This window comes from Galeopterus variegatus, unplaced genomic scaffold (genome assembly GCF_000696425.1).
Source record: "Galeopterus variegatus unplaced genomic scaffold, G_variegatus-3.0.2 Scaffold476, whole genome shotgun sequence".
NCBI classification, from domain to species: domain Eukaryota; kingdom Metazoa; phylum Chordata; class Mammalia; order Dermoptera; family Cynocephalidae; genus Galeopterus; species Galeopterus variegatus.
The window spans coordinates 301,896-316,807 of record NW_007726587.1 but is presented as its reverse complement, the minus strand read 5'-3'; positions in this window follow the sequence as shown (position 1 = coordinate 316,807).

The following is a 14,912-nucleotide window of genomic DNA, read 5'->3' as shown; positions in this document are numbered from 1 at the left end:
CGGGAACTGGTCTGTATGTGGGATCCGACCCCTCGGCGGGAGCGCCACCGCACTTCCCAAACGGCGCACTATAGCAGTGCGCCACCGTGCCGGCCCTTCTAGTAAAATTTTAAAAAACAAAAACAAAACAAAATAGTGGTTGTATATTTTTCTGAGAACAAAAACAAAACTATTTTATAAATTTCTAGAATACTAAATATTAATATATAAAATGCATATCATCTAGCCTCGAAAAAAAAAAAAGGAACTGATGGGAAATTTTGGAGGCTGATAGAAAAGCCAGGCTTGAAGCAATTTCACACATGGCTGATGAAAGAAGTTGACAGACTGAATCAGAATATCAAATGGCTTACCGTCCAGAGCCATAAGACGAGGAGCAGGCAGCTTTTGGATATAAGTTCTGGCATATTTATGGAAAAAAAGAGTTCTTATTTTGATTACACAAAAAAGTATTTAGAAGGGCTAACAAAAGAAAAAAGCAACATTGAATAGGAGACATAATACATTAAAGTGCAAATGTTTGGAGATAGACTGTTTTAGAGATGCAGGGTAAAACGTGGGTCTCTGTGTTTCGTATGTGACCACCTTTCAAGCTAAATTATGTAAGTTTAACTGTTGGATAAAATACAGGACTGAAAACTACTATTTTTTCAATTTCACTATCTGTAAATAATAGCTGATTTATACATTTTATAGGTTTATCTCTTCTGTGTACCACCTGAAGACAATATTAACTGACAAGATAGAAGGCCTCCCTTAATAGTGATGAAGTGGTAGTGGAGAAAAGCAGAATGGCTTTTAATTTGGGAAAAAGCTCAGAGGAGTCAACAACTAAATGCTTATACAAATATTTGCTGGGGGGACATTTACAAATGAGAAAGAGATGGCCAGCCACAAAATAAGCATCTCTGGATCAGTTCTTAGGATGCTGTCAGGTTTCCTGATCATGCCTCCCTGAAGAGCTTTTAAAGATAATCTACTCCAAGTTCCCCCCAAAGCCATCTCAACTGCTTTATCTGAATGTCAGTCTTCATTCATTTGTTCATGGAATGATTACTAATAGCTATTATCTGTGCCAGGAACCGTGAGAAGTGCTGGGGCTGCAGTGTGAACGAAATGGACATGGCCTCTGCTTGCATGAAGCTTGCAGGTAGCTGGGGAGACGGATATTTTATTTCAGTTTGTGGCTTACTGAATTTTGAAGAGCCAGTGGCATCCAAATGGAGTTATCCAGCAGCAATTCTAGTTATTTCCTAATTCTTACTGGTGAACAAGATTGGTGTTCTAAGAAGTAAAATAACATATATAGCATGTTATAAACTATGCTTCTTTGTTTTATTAAATGCAATTTCATGATTGATTTCTGCTTTTATGTTTAAGGTTTAGAAAATGTTATACATTTTGGGACTGTAGTCTTTATGTGGTTAAACGTGAGGTTTGTGAGATAATTTCTCTAAAAAGAACAATGGGCCCTTGTTAAGGATTGTTAATCTCTTTATTTAACTTGTGTCAGTTCTACGTAAAACACCTTTTCCCAAAAGTATGACTTGCTAAAATAGCACCTTACTTATGATACTTTATGTAGAATTTGGGAGTTATGATTTCTGGTGGGGCTAGAAGTAGAACCCAATCTGGGGCTTTTTTCAGGAGTCAGTATATTTCTTTTACTTTCTGCCAGAATATTGATTTGCTGGAAAGAAAAATTGAAATATCTTCAATGAATTCTTAAATTCCTACCAGTCAAAATAAATATTTTAATTCTTTTATTTTCTTACTTTTTGTTTCCTGATAATTTAATAAATTAACAGGTATTAATTATTTTCTAATTATCAGGTATTTGGCTATGGGGGATAGAAAAATAAATGGGACGCAGTTTTTGTCCTTGAACAGTTCCATTTTATAGGAGAGAGAGACACAGACATTTAAAAAAATCCCTATACAACACGATTAGTGCTATAAATTATATATAAGCCTAGTGCTGTGGGTGCACCAAGGATGTAATAGTGGCAAAAGCCTTGAAGTGATGGGGGAGGGGGCAAGTTTATAAGAAGAAGCAGAGGGCAATATTGAGTAGAAGGAAAAGCTCATGAAAAAGCTTGGATTTAGGGAAGCAGGGCATATCTGGGGATTAGCAAGTACTTCTCTTTTACTGTACTGTTAAGTGAACTTAGGGCGACTGCTGAAGGTGAGGCTGTTGGAGAAGGTGGGTCACTTGTGGAAGGAAGAGTCTTGTATGCACAGTTCAGAGGTCTGGAATTGTACTGTGGATGATGGGAAATACTTTGAACATATTCAACCAGAGTTTGGCAGGATCAGATTTTTATTTCAGAGATAATTCTGCCCACATTGGGAAGAAAGGACTAGTGGTTGGAAAAACTGACAGCATGGGGAACATTTAGGAAACTGTTGAGTTCAAGGGATTTAGAGGAGCTTGAACTAACACAATGGCAGGAGGAGAGGAAAGGGATAGATTTAAGAAATGAAACCTTTTTTATAATAAATAATGCTTCTGATGGGGACTAATGTTAATGATGATATTATCTTGACATACCATATTTTTAAAGAATTATATATTCTTTCATATCCATTGCTTCACATATTATAATAGCACATTGTGATATGCAGGTAGTATTTCCACTTCAGAAATTAAGGACAGTAAACCAAAAGGCTCATCATTAAAGATGGTCGGATAGACTCGTGGTGTTACAGGTTCTGTACAAACACTTAGGAAGGCATAACACAGCCTTCCTGGAGCTTATATGACAAATGAATAAGGAAATGTAGAGGGCAAAGAAAAAGTCTGTTTGGGAGGACAGGACAGTAGTTAGAAGAGATAGGAAAGAAGTGATGCATACATAAATATAGTGTGAAGACTTGCTGACCATCACACCAAATTCCATTCCCTAGAAGCGAAGTGAAGGAGTCATGCTGGGGCAAGACTAATAGAGGTCAGAGATTTTTCTGGAATTTTTGAAGGCTTCTGTAAAACACATGAATCATCACTTGACCTTTGCACTTTACCACATTTAATTGCCCTCTCCCCACCCCCACCCCCCAAAAAAACCCAGTATATGAAAATGCACACTTATTAGGTAAATCAGGCAGTGACTGATTTTTCAAAGATTCTTAGCTTTACAAAGGGCTTATCGAATGATGGCTATTTTTAAAATTACATGCTCCTCAGGGCATGAAAGTAGCATTCCATCTAAGCAACTGCAGCTTGCGACACAGAGGAGCTTCTGAAATTTTAGGTGAAATCCGAGAGCATCTGTGTGTGTATAATTCAAAAGAGAAACTACTTTTGTTTGCTCTAAGCAAGGAGTATAAAATGAGCAATTCCACAGCTTTAAGACATTGAATTTAAAACAGTCTCAGAAATTCAGCTAGACAAAAGTACACACAACTTAAGCTTAAGAGAGAGAGAGAAAAAGAAAACTTTGAAGCTTATTTTTTAAAAATAATTTTTTCAAAGCCAAGTTCATTTACCTTTTTTTTTAATTTTTGGAAACCGGGATATTGGGTTATGGTTAGAGTCTATATGGCTATACTGATTTTTCATGAGAGTCAGATAGTACTAAAACCAATATTGGCCAGATCATATGACTAAATGGCAGTTAAATATAAATATTTCTAAGCCCTTTTTGGAAGAAGAGGGGAGTTTATTCTCACCCTGGAGATTGTGAACCAAATGAAATTAAAATATGATATTTGTTTTTAACAAGTTCTTAATCATAACTCTGTGATTATAACTATTCCTTATATCTGTTACTAATTTTAATTTGTTATTCTAGTTGAAAGTTAATATTGAATATAACAGTATGACTAGAAAATAATTTCTTAATTGCAATTTGAGGTGGTAAGCATGCTGATAGCATTGATTTGTTCAGCACAACTTGGGCACAGGTGCTGACAGTCAGCTCTTGCCCCATGAATATGTATAATCAATAAAAAATAAATAAAAAATAATTCTTATTTCTTTACTGGTATACTCATTATTTTGAAATTTTTAGAGCCATATATGTTTTTTAAACATGTTTTTTTCTTAACCACACTTTGATTATATGATTATATTTGCTAGAGATTTTACAAGTTAATCATTTTTTGTTATGTTCCTTCTTTTATAAGAAGTGTTCGTTTAGCTATATATAAACAGAAGGTTTTTTTTGAGGATTCACTTTCATGTGAATAACTGCCTCCCAGATAAATCTTTTTAATCGTGTCTCTTAGAGGAAAGCAAGAATTTTTTTCTTTTTTTTTTCCTTCAAGAATTTAAAATTAAGTTTGTATAACAGAGAGACGTTTGTAGATCCATGAAGACAAAGGCTGTGTCATACATCTTTATCTTCCCTACAACCTCACACATTGCCGGGGATTAATCCATGCTTATGTAAGATGTGAAGCACAATAATAGTTCTATAAAAAAACCCGGATGAATTATTTGCCTTGAAAGTGACTATACACAGACATCTCTAAATGACCAATATTCTTAAAATTGGGATAGATAGACATCTTCTGTCCCTCTTCCTGTCTTTCCTTAACCCTCACCCAGGAAGTGCCCCTAGGGGTATGTACACCTTTGTGCATTGTATCTGCTGTTTTTATACACATGAAAAGAAACAGGCTTGCTGGACCCTGGAAACCATAAAATCATTTCCAGCCATTATTTCTTGTCTACTCATTGATACCATTTCCCCTCAATCAGGGGTCCAGTTCTTTCCCATTTCCTAATTTTTTCCTTGCTTTAAAATACAAAGCTACCTTGCATACTGTTTTATACCATCACTGAAAGTTGTTCAGTTCAACTCAACTGACTATATATGGAGGCCCTATGATGTGTTGTCTAACATGCTAGATGGTGATATTATAAAAATGGGTGGGACACAGTCTCTTCCCTTATGAAGGCCACAGCCTAGTGGAACCATAAATGTGGAAACAGATGTCATTCAGTGTCATAGGTGCTGTTACACAGAGAGGATAAGGGCGTGTTAGAGGGATGAAGGTGGGAGTGGTTGCTTCTTCCTAGGGGGCCAGAGAATCTTTCACAGGGCCAGTGGTACTGGATCAGAATTAAGATGCATAGGAGATTTCAAAACAGGTAGATTGAGAATGGACATTCAGGGCAGAGAAAGAAGCGTGGGAAGGCACAGGCCATGAGTTTAGAGAGCATCATGAGGGATCTTTTATGATACATATGGGGGTTTGTACTTTATGCTGCAGGCGAAAGAGAACTAAGCAAGGGCTTTTAGCTGCAGCATAGTATAATCAGGTTTTGGTTTTAGAAATTCACCCTAATAAGCAAGCATGTGAGAATGAAGTAGGTTATTTATCCTTTCTTAAAATAGTACTTAGAGCACATTAGAGAGCATCATGAGGGATCTTTTATGATACATATGGGGGTTTGTACTTTATGCTGCAGGTGAAAGAGAACTAAGCAAGGGCTGCAGCATAATATAACCAGGTTTTGGTTTTAGAAAATCACCCTAATAAGCAAGCATGTGAGAATGAAGTAGGTTATTTATCCTTTCTTAAAATAGTACTTAGAGCACTAAATAGACCAAATATTAACTTTTTTCCTCATCGCCTCAAACAGAACTTTACAGAAGTCCCAATATACTCACTTCTATAATTTGAATTTCCAAATTAGAGATAAATTATCTATATTTAACTTTGAATGTTATATTTTTATAGCATTTTAATATTTTGAGTTTGGGTTTCAGAATCATAGACTCTGTAGCCTAGGTAACATCAGATGCTGCTATAGCAATGCAGCTCACCCATAACTCTCCCTAATCCTTGCTTAGCAGTAAGAATAGGTTTTTCTTGTATTTCTCCTCAAGGCATCTTAAAATAGGACTGTATTGAATAGGTATGACTATTCTACATATCTTAAGCATTTTCAGGGAAAAAAAGATGAAATTTATATGTGAATTAATCAGAGCAAATGTCTAAAAGAAGAGGAATAGAGTTATAGTAACCAAAGACTAAAAATCTAGTATAACGTAACATGACAAAGTTCAGAACTTAGGTGCCAAGAACTGCCTTCATGTGGCATTAGTGATCATCTACAGTCTAGTCCAAAAAGTGATCCTGCTGTACGTGCAGGGCATGAGTCTTCCATTCAGAACAAGGTGAGACAGTTCGTCCATGTCATATAATGTAGTTTCTTTCTGTCGCCTTCTCTCACTAACTTTGTTAGATTAGAAGATACTGACACTACTCTTGAGAATTTTGTAATCTTTTCTTTTCTCTTTTTTTAAAAAAATTATTTTTATTATGGTGAAAAATGCTTAACATAAAACTTATCATTCTATAATCCTAAATGTACCTTTCAGTAGTGTTAAGTATATTCACATTGTTGTGCAATGTAATCTTTTTATTCTTAACTAATACTTTATATTCCTTTCTGATTAGGTTAATAATTATTTTTATTTAACATACTACTAAGTCTTAAGTTTTATACATCTTTTCTCATTTTTTTGTACGTTCTATTTTTAATCATAAATGCTGAATCAAGATTCTTTTCAGAGTAACTTTCTCTGAAAGGACTCACTAGTACTTTAATAATGCAATCTTTGATACTTCCTTTCTACTGTAGTTTCTAATGTATTTCTCCCCATACTACCTTTTGACCTCTCCATGGCAGTGTCCTTTTATGAGTCACAAGTGGACACTTCATGAAGCAACGAGCCATGAAACTGGATATGACATTAAAGATTCTTTGAACTGTTGTTTGGTTGTTTGAGGTTGTTGAGGTGTAGGTGTTAATTGAGCTTCCTTAGTCTCAAAGTGAAAATAACCCTGAAGGTTCCACATCTCTAATCGTAGTTGGAAAATAAGCTAGGACTAAAAACACAAACCGAAAAGATTATATATTTTTTGTGTGTCAAGGGAATGAGTATTTTAGTTCCGGTGTAGGTGTTAATTGAGCTTCCTTAGTCTCAAAGTGAAAATAACCCTGAAGGTTCCACATATCTAATCGTAGTTGGAAAATAAGCTAGGACTAAAAACACAAACCGAAAAGATTATATATTTTTTGTGTGTCAAGGGAATGAGTATTTTAGTTCCGATTAACTTTTCTTAGGGCAAGTTTTCCATTTTTACAAAGTAATGTTTTTCTTTAATGATCTTGGGAAGAACAATTACAAGGGTACTTCAAAAAGTTCATGGAAAAATAGAAATGAAAGATAATATGAATATTTCCATGAACTTTTTGAAGCACACTTGTATGTAGCATGGCTTCAAAAATCAAAATTTCAAATTAAATAAATAAGCATATTTTAAACCTTCAAATTAGGTAAAGCCTGTATATTTTAGAATGTGCTTGGTTATGGGTTGCAATTATTAAATACTGCTGAAATTACAACAGAAAATTGGAACCCCCAATTTTTTAGTTATCTCTCCCTAACCTCTTAAGTAATATTAAATTATGCTGTTTGAAATGCTATAGGAGACTATTAAGCTAAGTAAAGAGAAAGTTAAAAATATTAATATTTGTTACTCATACCATATTAAGGCCTGATTTATTTAAACAACTACCACCAAAAAATTCATCCAATTTGATGTTATATGAATGCCATCATTTTTAGTTATGGTAGATCCAGAAAGTTCATGAACCCTGTAAAATTATATGTAATTTATAGTGTGTAAGTATGTGGGCATGTGTGTGTGCATGTTTCTGGAGAGATAGTGTTCATAACTTTCATCAGTCCTGAAAAGACTTCTTGATCCAACCAAAGTTATGAACCACTGTCCCAGAGCTTACTTCGCCCATTTTCCTGTTTATGCCCAGGCCCTGACTCACAACTAGATTTTGTTCCAGAAGTAGTTTGTTTATGAACTGGTTGTTTGGCACTTAGACCACATTTTTCCATAAAATTGATATATCTCTTACTTATATAAATATTATAGAACCTTCACAATGGAGGTACAAAGACAAATAAGGTACACTTCCCAGACTCTGAGTAGTTTATTATCCATCCTGGGGTGAAAAGACACTCCAACCAATCCTCAATTGAGATTGAACTCCTAATTTACTAGTGTCCTTTCTGTTCATTTTTCTGTAGCTGTATCAGAATTAACTACTTCTCACCACTAGAGCTTCGGTTCAAAATAGTAGGACAGGCGAGCCCTTTGATGCCAGAGAGTCAGTAAGAGAAAGGACAAAGCCTGTCTTCTCTCAGCATGAAGGTGTGCCTGTGACACCTATAGAGGGATTAGGTAACTGGTATCCTTGGGATTGAGACACAAGGTAGAATAGCCTGGGGACTTAACTATTAAGGCAAATATATGTTGTGGTTTCTATGGGAAGATGTACTCCTAGTTCTAACTTGGAACCCAGATGTCTGGGACACAGATCTTCTGAAGAGTCTCTCCCTGAAGAGTCCTTTGAAGAATTAACAAGAATAAGGACCTTCTCATTAGTAGCAACTGTTTTGTATTTGAAGTGTTCATAAATCAGACTTTTCTTCCTGAGGTACAGCATGAAAATTGTCTTTTTCCCTTCTCAAATTAGGTTCTTAATGAGAGAATATTAGGTTCTTTTTTTTTTTTTCCTTTTTTTTAATAGCCAAAAGTGGGAAACAACCCAAATGTCCGCCGGTAGGTGAATGTGTAAACAAATTGTGATATATTCATACAATGGAATATACCAGCAGTAAAAAGACAGAAATGATATACACAACAGTATGGATGAATGTCAAAATACATATGCTGATTGAAAGAAAGCAGGCTAAAAGAAAGGATACACTGTATAATGACATTTGTATAAAATTCTAGAAAACAAAATAATAGTTTCTGACTGGTAGCAGATAGGTGGTTGCCTGGGGACAGTTAGTGATTACAAAGAGATATAAGGAAAGTTTTGGGTGTGGTGAATATGTTAAATATCTTAATTATGGCAGTGGTTTTATGGCCATGTACATATGTCAAAAAATATCAAATTTTACACTTTAAATATGTGCAGTTTATTATATGGCAATTATATCTCAGTAAAGCTGCAAACTTTTTTCTATAATGTCATTTTCTTTTGGTTGGTATTTCTTGCTTAATTGATGCTAACATAGATTTTTTTTTCATACATGACCACTTAAAATATGCAAAATAATTAGATCATAAACATGGATATTTTTTCTTTCCTGTATAAATTTAATATAATAAATCTGAATATTTCTGATAATTTTGACATGATATTGATATGCACTTAATATGACATTCTCAGCCTCAGTTGACTTGAATCATATTAAGTTATTAAGAAATTTATACCATTATTTATGTTTTCTTGATATTTATCCTTGTAAGCAAAGTCTAAGTGTAATTTGTGGAATAAAAAAAATAATGTTACTGAATGTGAGTCAAGTTGCAGGGCTGGTCACAGGTTTTTTCCTTTCTGTATTAGGATTCCATTTTATTAAATACTGATAAAAGTAGGCTTTTAAATGGGACTTGAAGACCTTTTTATTCTTGCTACATGAATGGTGGTTGTCACAGTATATTTGGTAATAGGGTTTGGCCTGGATTTACATGGGTCATGGGCCCTGGGAAGGGGAGAGATGATAGACAATAACCTAGTCCCACCCACGGTAGATTAAGCTAATATCATATGGTACTATATTTAAATGGTGGTTTACTCTATAAAAAGAATTACAGTTAGCAAAAAAAGGGGGCAGGAGGTACTTGATAGCCTTAGAATTCAGACATTATATCTTATTTCTCTTAAGAGTTTGCTCAGAACAGGGCCTGAAATTTCACTCCAGCAGCACTATTTGCTGCGGCCACATGAGGCTCATTAAGGGCAAGATTTTGTCCTCAACACCTGGCCTTCCTCACTGCATCTTCTCAGCAGGCCTCTCCACCCTTGCATCTGTGTGGACTCTAGCAGACACGATTTGGTTAGATGCGCAGTCAGGTTCAACTTGGTCCAAGGCAGCGATTCTCCATCGTGGCTGACATTAGAATCGCCTGGGGATATTTAGAAAATTCTGATGCCTGGGCTGCAACCCAGACAAATTAAATCCGAATCTCTGGCATGGCATCCAAGAATTATTATTTTAAAAACTCCCAGTAATTTGGATGTACATTCAAGGTTGAGAACCACTTCTTTAAGAGAATTTGAGGATATAAACCATATTCCATTAAGGTAAATTACATGCTCCATATTTAGTAGTTATGTAGTTAACCTGGCAGGAATTTAAAAGATGTAGTTGTGCTGGCCCGTGGCTCACTTGGGAGAGTGTGGTGCTGATAACACCAAGGCCATGGGTTCAGATCCCTATATAGGGATGGCTGGTTCGCTCACCTGGGAGAGCGTGCTGCTGACAACACCAAGTCGAGGGTTAAGATCCCCTTACCGGTCATCTTAAAAAAAAAAAAAGTGTGGTTGTCTTTGCAAGAGTTTCTTGCCATTACTGCCTACTGTCATAGGCATTTCCTCAATCTTTTGACCTGCACAGGTATATAATGGGTCATATGTCTACACTGCTTTTACCCCTTTCATTCCTTTTTGGTTTTCTGGGCGGAAACATTCTTCAATATGTCGTCTTTCGTCTTTCCACTTTGGATTCTGGCTGAAATTACTTTCTCCACAGCCCTGTCACTCTCTAGTTTGTTCCTTTGGGCTTTTTTGGGGGTTTTGTTCATAGATTTTCCCCTAGTCCTATGTATTTGTAGTTCAGTATATCTGATATTCTTCCCATGCACTGTCTGGGTCTTTTCCTAGAATTTTGTAAAATGGTCCCTGCTATGAACCATTCTCACTCATTTTGCCTTAACCCTCTATTTTTGATGTATTTGTAGTTCAGTATATCTGATATTCTTCCCATGCACTGTCTGGGTCTTTTCCTAGAGTTTTGTAAAATGGTCCCTGCTATGAACCATTCTCACTCATTTTGCCTTAACCCTCTATTTTTATACAATTTGAAGACCCATGACCAGGTTCTCTCTCCTGGGGAATTTCCTGTTGTCATTCCTTAAACTTTTCACATACCTAAGTCCCCATTGTATAATTCAACTCTGAAACTTCCCTGCCTTCTTTAAGGAGTATTTCTCAATTTACAATCACTTTTCGCATTCCTTAAACTTTTCACATACCTAAGTCCCCATTGTATAATTCAACTCTGAAACTTCCCTACCTTCTTTAAGGAGTATTTCTCAATTTACAATCACTTTTCTGACAGGAAATGCTGTAATAGCAGGCTTTGATTTGGTGCTTTTAAAACTTTTTTTTACCACAATTAATTATTTGGATACAAATATATCTGAGGTGGCAGCATCATTGAGTGTAGTCATGTAATTTCTGCATCATAGAATGACACTAGCAGCACTCTTGGTGTGTTTCTCTCAGAGACCTTGGTTTCTAGAGGTGTAGGCTCGGGGACCAGGACCTTCAATCACTACTCTGTGGTACAGGACAAGGCAAGGCTTTGACACATGTGTGGGTCGGAGTCTGTTTACTACAATGGATAACCCTAAAGTATCGTCCCCAGTTACCGCTGATCTCAGAAGGAGGGCTTCTGAGACTGGGTGAGAGCCATTCACCAGGAGGCTCTGACTTCAAATGCACTCATGGTTTTCAACAGCTAACTTTGGTAAATGTTAGTTTTCCTCTCCATTGCATTCCACATATGAATTTAAGGAGAGTGAATCTTTTGAGCCATGGTTCTCTCTGGTTTTGATTTCTCAGATAGTCCACCTCTCCTAACAAGCTCTTTCTCACTTAGTCTTTTGCATCTAGTTGCTCAAGCCAAATGCTTATAGACTTTTCCCTTGGTTCTTTTGTTCTTTTGCCCTGCATGTCTGTCAGCACGTACAGTAGATGCTGCCTCCACAATATCTCAAATTCGTCTGTTTCTCTCCATCTCGATAGATGATTCTGCAGCCTTAGTTGGAGTGTCTGTCTGCCATTTCTCCCCTGGACTCTTGCAGCAGCCTCCTGTTTCTCCACTTCCTTTCTCACCCTTTTCCCTATTGTCACTTTCCTGCCTCAAACATTTTGGTAGCTTTTTGCACTTAGAATAAAAAGCAGACTCCCCGGTGTGGCCAGCATATCCTGGCTCTTGCCTCCTATAAAACCTCATCTCTTGATACTCTCCTTCTACTCCAGCTGTTATTTGCCCTGACAGTGGACTGTGAACACTTATTTACTTCTTCCAAGAAGCTTTTATAATTTGATGCCTGGCAAATACTCCCTGAACTTAATAGCATAATGATATCATAATAACAACACTTTGTGCCATTTATTGAATGTTTTCTGTAACCCAGACAGTGTGCTAAGTGCTCTACAGGCATTATCTTATAATCAAATTAGATGCAACAAGCTTGTGAAATTGGTATTATTGTTCCTATTTTTTAAGAGAGCAAACTGGGGAATAGAAGTCCGAGTAACTTGCCCTGGTTCATACTATTATTGTGTGGCGGAGCCTGGCTTGAAGCCTGTCTGACTCTAAATCAGCTCTTTGGTACTGAAGTTTCAAAAGTATTTTGTTTTCATTAAATTGTAATGATCTCACAACAATTTTGAAGGACAGTCTTAGAGCAAGCACTTGTGTAAATGTCTTATTTGAAATTGAAAATAAGCATTAATATAAATTAACTACCTTACTGGAGACAACAAACTTTTCTCAAAACTTTATGTCTTGCTGCTAATGAGACAGTATGGTGTAAAAGTTAGGAATAAACTCTGAAATCAAACAAACATAGATTTAATCTTCGCACCAGCCATTTGTTTATGTAAATCTTATTATCATACATGTCAGATAATGTTCTAGAATTTAATTATGTACAATCCAGTGGGATGATTATAATTTTGGTTCTGTCAGCTGTTTCAGTATGTGATCCATCTTGGGCTCCGTCCTAACAGGATCTATTTGAGCCAGTCTTGTGACATGTCCCTAAGGACAATCTTATAGAAAGACTCAGTTTGCTTTCTTCCTCCTTTCTTGTTTCCTTCCAATTAAAATGAAACATTAAATTTAACTGTATTAGATATAATAAACTCAAGGATCTTATATTCTCATAGGAGCAGCACAATAAACATGATAAATAAGTAAATTATATGTTAGAAGATGGAAAGTACTTCGTGCAGGTGGATAAGATGAGGTTGGGGGAAAATACGGCGAATAAGCTGCAGTATGGTCAGCGAGGTGAGTCTCAATGAGAAGGCCAAGACTTGAAGGAGGTGAAGGCCTTAGCCAGGTGGATATGAGGAGAGAGGAGATAGTGCCCAGGCCTAACGCAGGAGCATGCAGCCCACTTAAAAGCAGAGAAGCCATCATTGATGAGGGAACCAAGAGACGGAAAGTATTTTGCTGGTGACTATGAAATGAACTAGCATACATAAAGCTCTCAGTACGGTGTTTGGCCCAGAGTCACAGAGCCCTTGCCTACATCTTTCAGCCACATCCCTACGGCTCCATGTAATAGACCATTTCTGTTGCTTATAACAAAATACCTGAAACTGGGTAATTTACGAGAAAATGGAATTTATTGCTTTGCTGAGTTGCTGAGGCTGGGAAGTCCAAAGTCTAGGGAACACATCTGGTGAGGGTCTTCTTTGGTGGTGTCTTACAGCAATGCAGGTGTCTCACGTGGCAGAAAATGGTGGAGCATAGAGAGAGGTAGTTCCTCTTGCCCACACCTTTTAAAACCCTCAGAACTACCCACTTGACCATCATTATTAATCTGTTCACTATGATATGGTCCTACAATCTAATCACCTCTTCAAGGTCCCATCTTTCAATTACTGTAATGGGATTTCCCACCCTCAACAGCTACCGTGGAGATTTAAGTTTCCGTGAGGTTGGGGGGAGGGGGATATCCAATCTACAGCACTCCCCCCTTGCAAACCCTTGCTACATTTATAATAGAAAGCTCTTTTAAGATTCCTAAATATCCACACTGTTTTAAACCTCTCTACTTTTGCACACACCTAAAATGTCCTTCTTGTGTCCCTTTTTATTTTGATAAGCTTCTTCAAGATCCACCTTGGGCCCTCCTCTGGGAGGCTGCCTTTGACTCCCTCTGAGGCAAGTGATGCTTACCTCTCTGGACCACCACGCACAGTTCTTTGTGTATGTGTTTGTTATAATAGTGCACAGCTGATGGTAACTAACATTGAACCAGCACTTACTATGTGCCTGCCATGCACAAAGTCTTCTACATGTTTTCCATTTACTCCTCACAGCAGCCCTTATAGGCTATTATCATCCCCATTTTACAGATGAGTAAATAAAGGCATGCAGAAATTTAGGAACTTGTGTAAGATCATCCAGCTATTAAATGGTGGTCCCAGGAGGTGAATACAAGGTTTCTGGCTCCAGAGCCCAGATGCTTTCATAATCATTATATCATACTGTATACAAAGTGTGTACATATCATACTGTATTGCAAGTAGTAGTTTGTGTGCATGTGTCTTCCTTACTATTTGTGAATTCTTTGAGGGCAGGGAACAATGTGACATTCACTTTTACTCTTTGGGGCTTTGCACATGTGCTCACTTGATTTAACTGTGATGAGAATAAAATATTCTCTTGTGTAAACTATAAGACATGGGAAATATCACTTAAAATGTTAATGATATTGTTATTGATTCTGAATTTAATTTGGTTTTGAATTTCATTTTAGTCATCTCATTGTGCTTCTGCTTCTCCCCAGACCAGTATTAAAGAGGGACAGCTATTGAAGCAAACCAGTTCTTTCCAAAGGTGGAAAAAGCGATACTTCAAACTTCGAGGTCGTACACTTTATTATGCAAAGAACTCAAAGGTAATTCAAGAGAATACTAGTTCCTAGCACTTGAGGTTGTGGATGGATTTAAAATTTTGGTTGTATAAGTTGCTTTTGTCTTAAAGGCTCATTATTCTTACATGAATTCTGCATAAATGTGATCCATCTTGGACCCTATCCCATTGGGATCTATT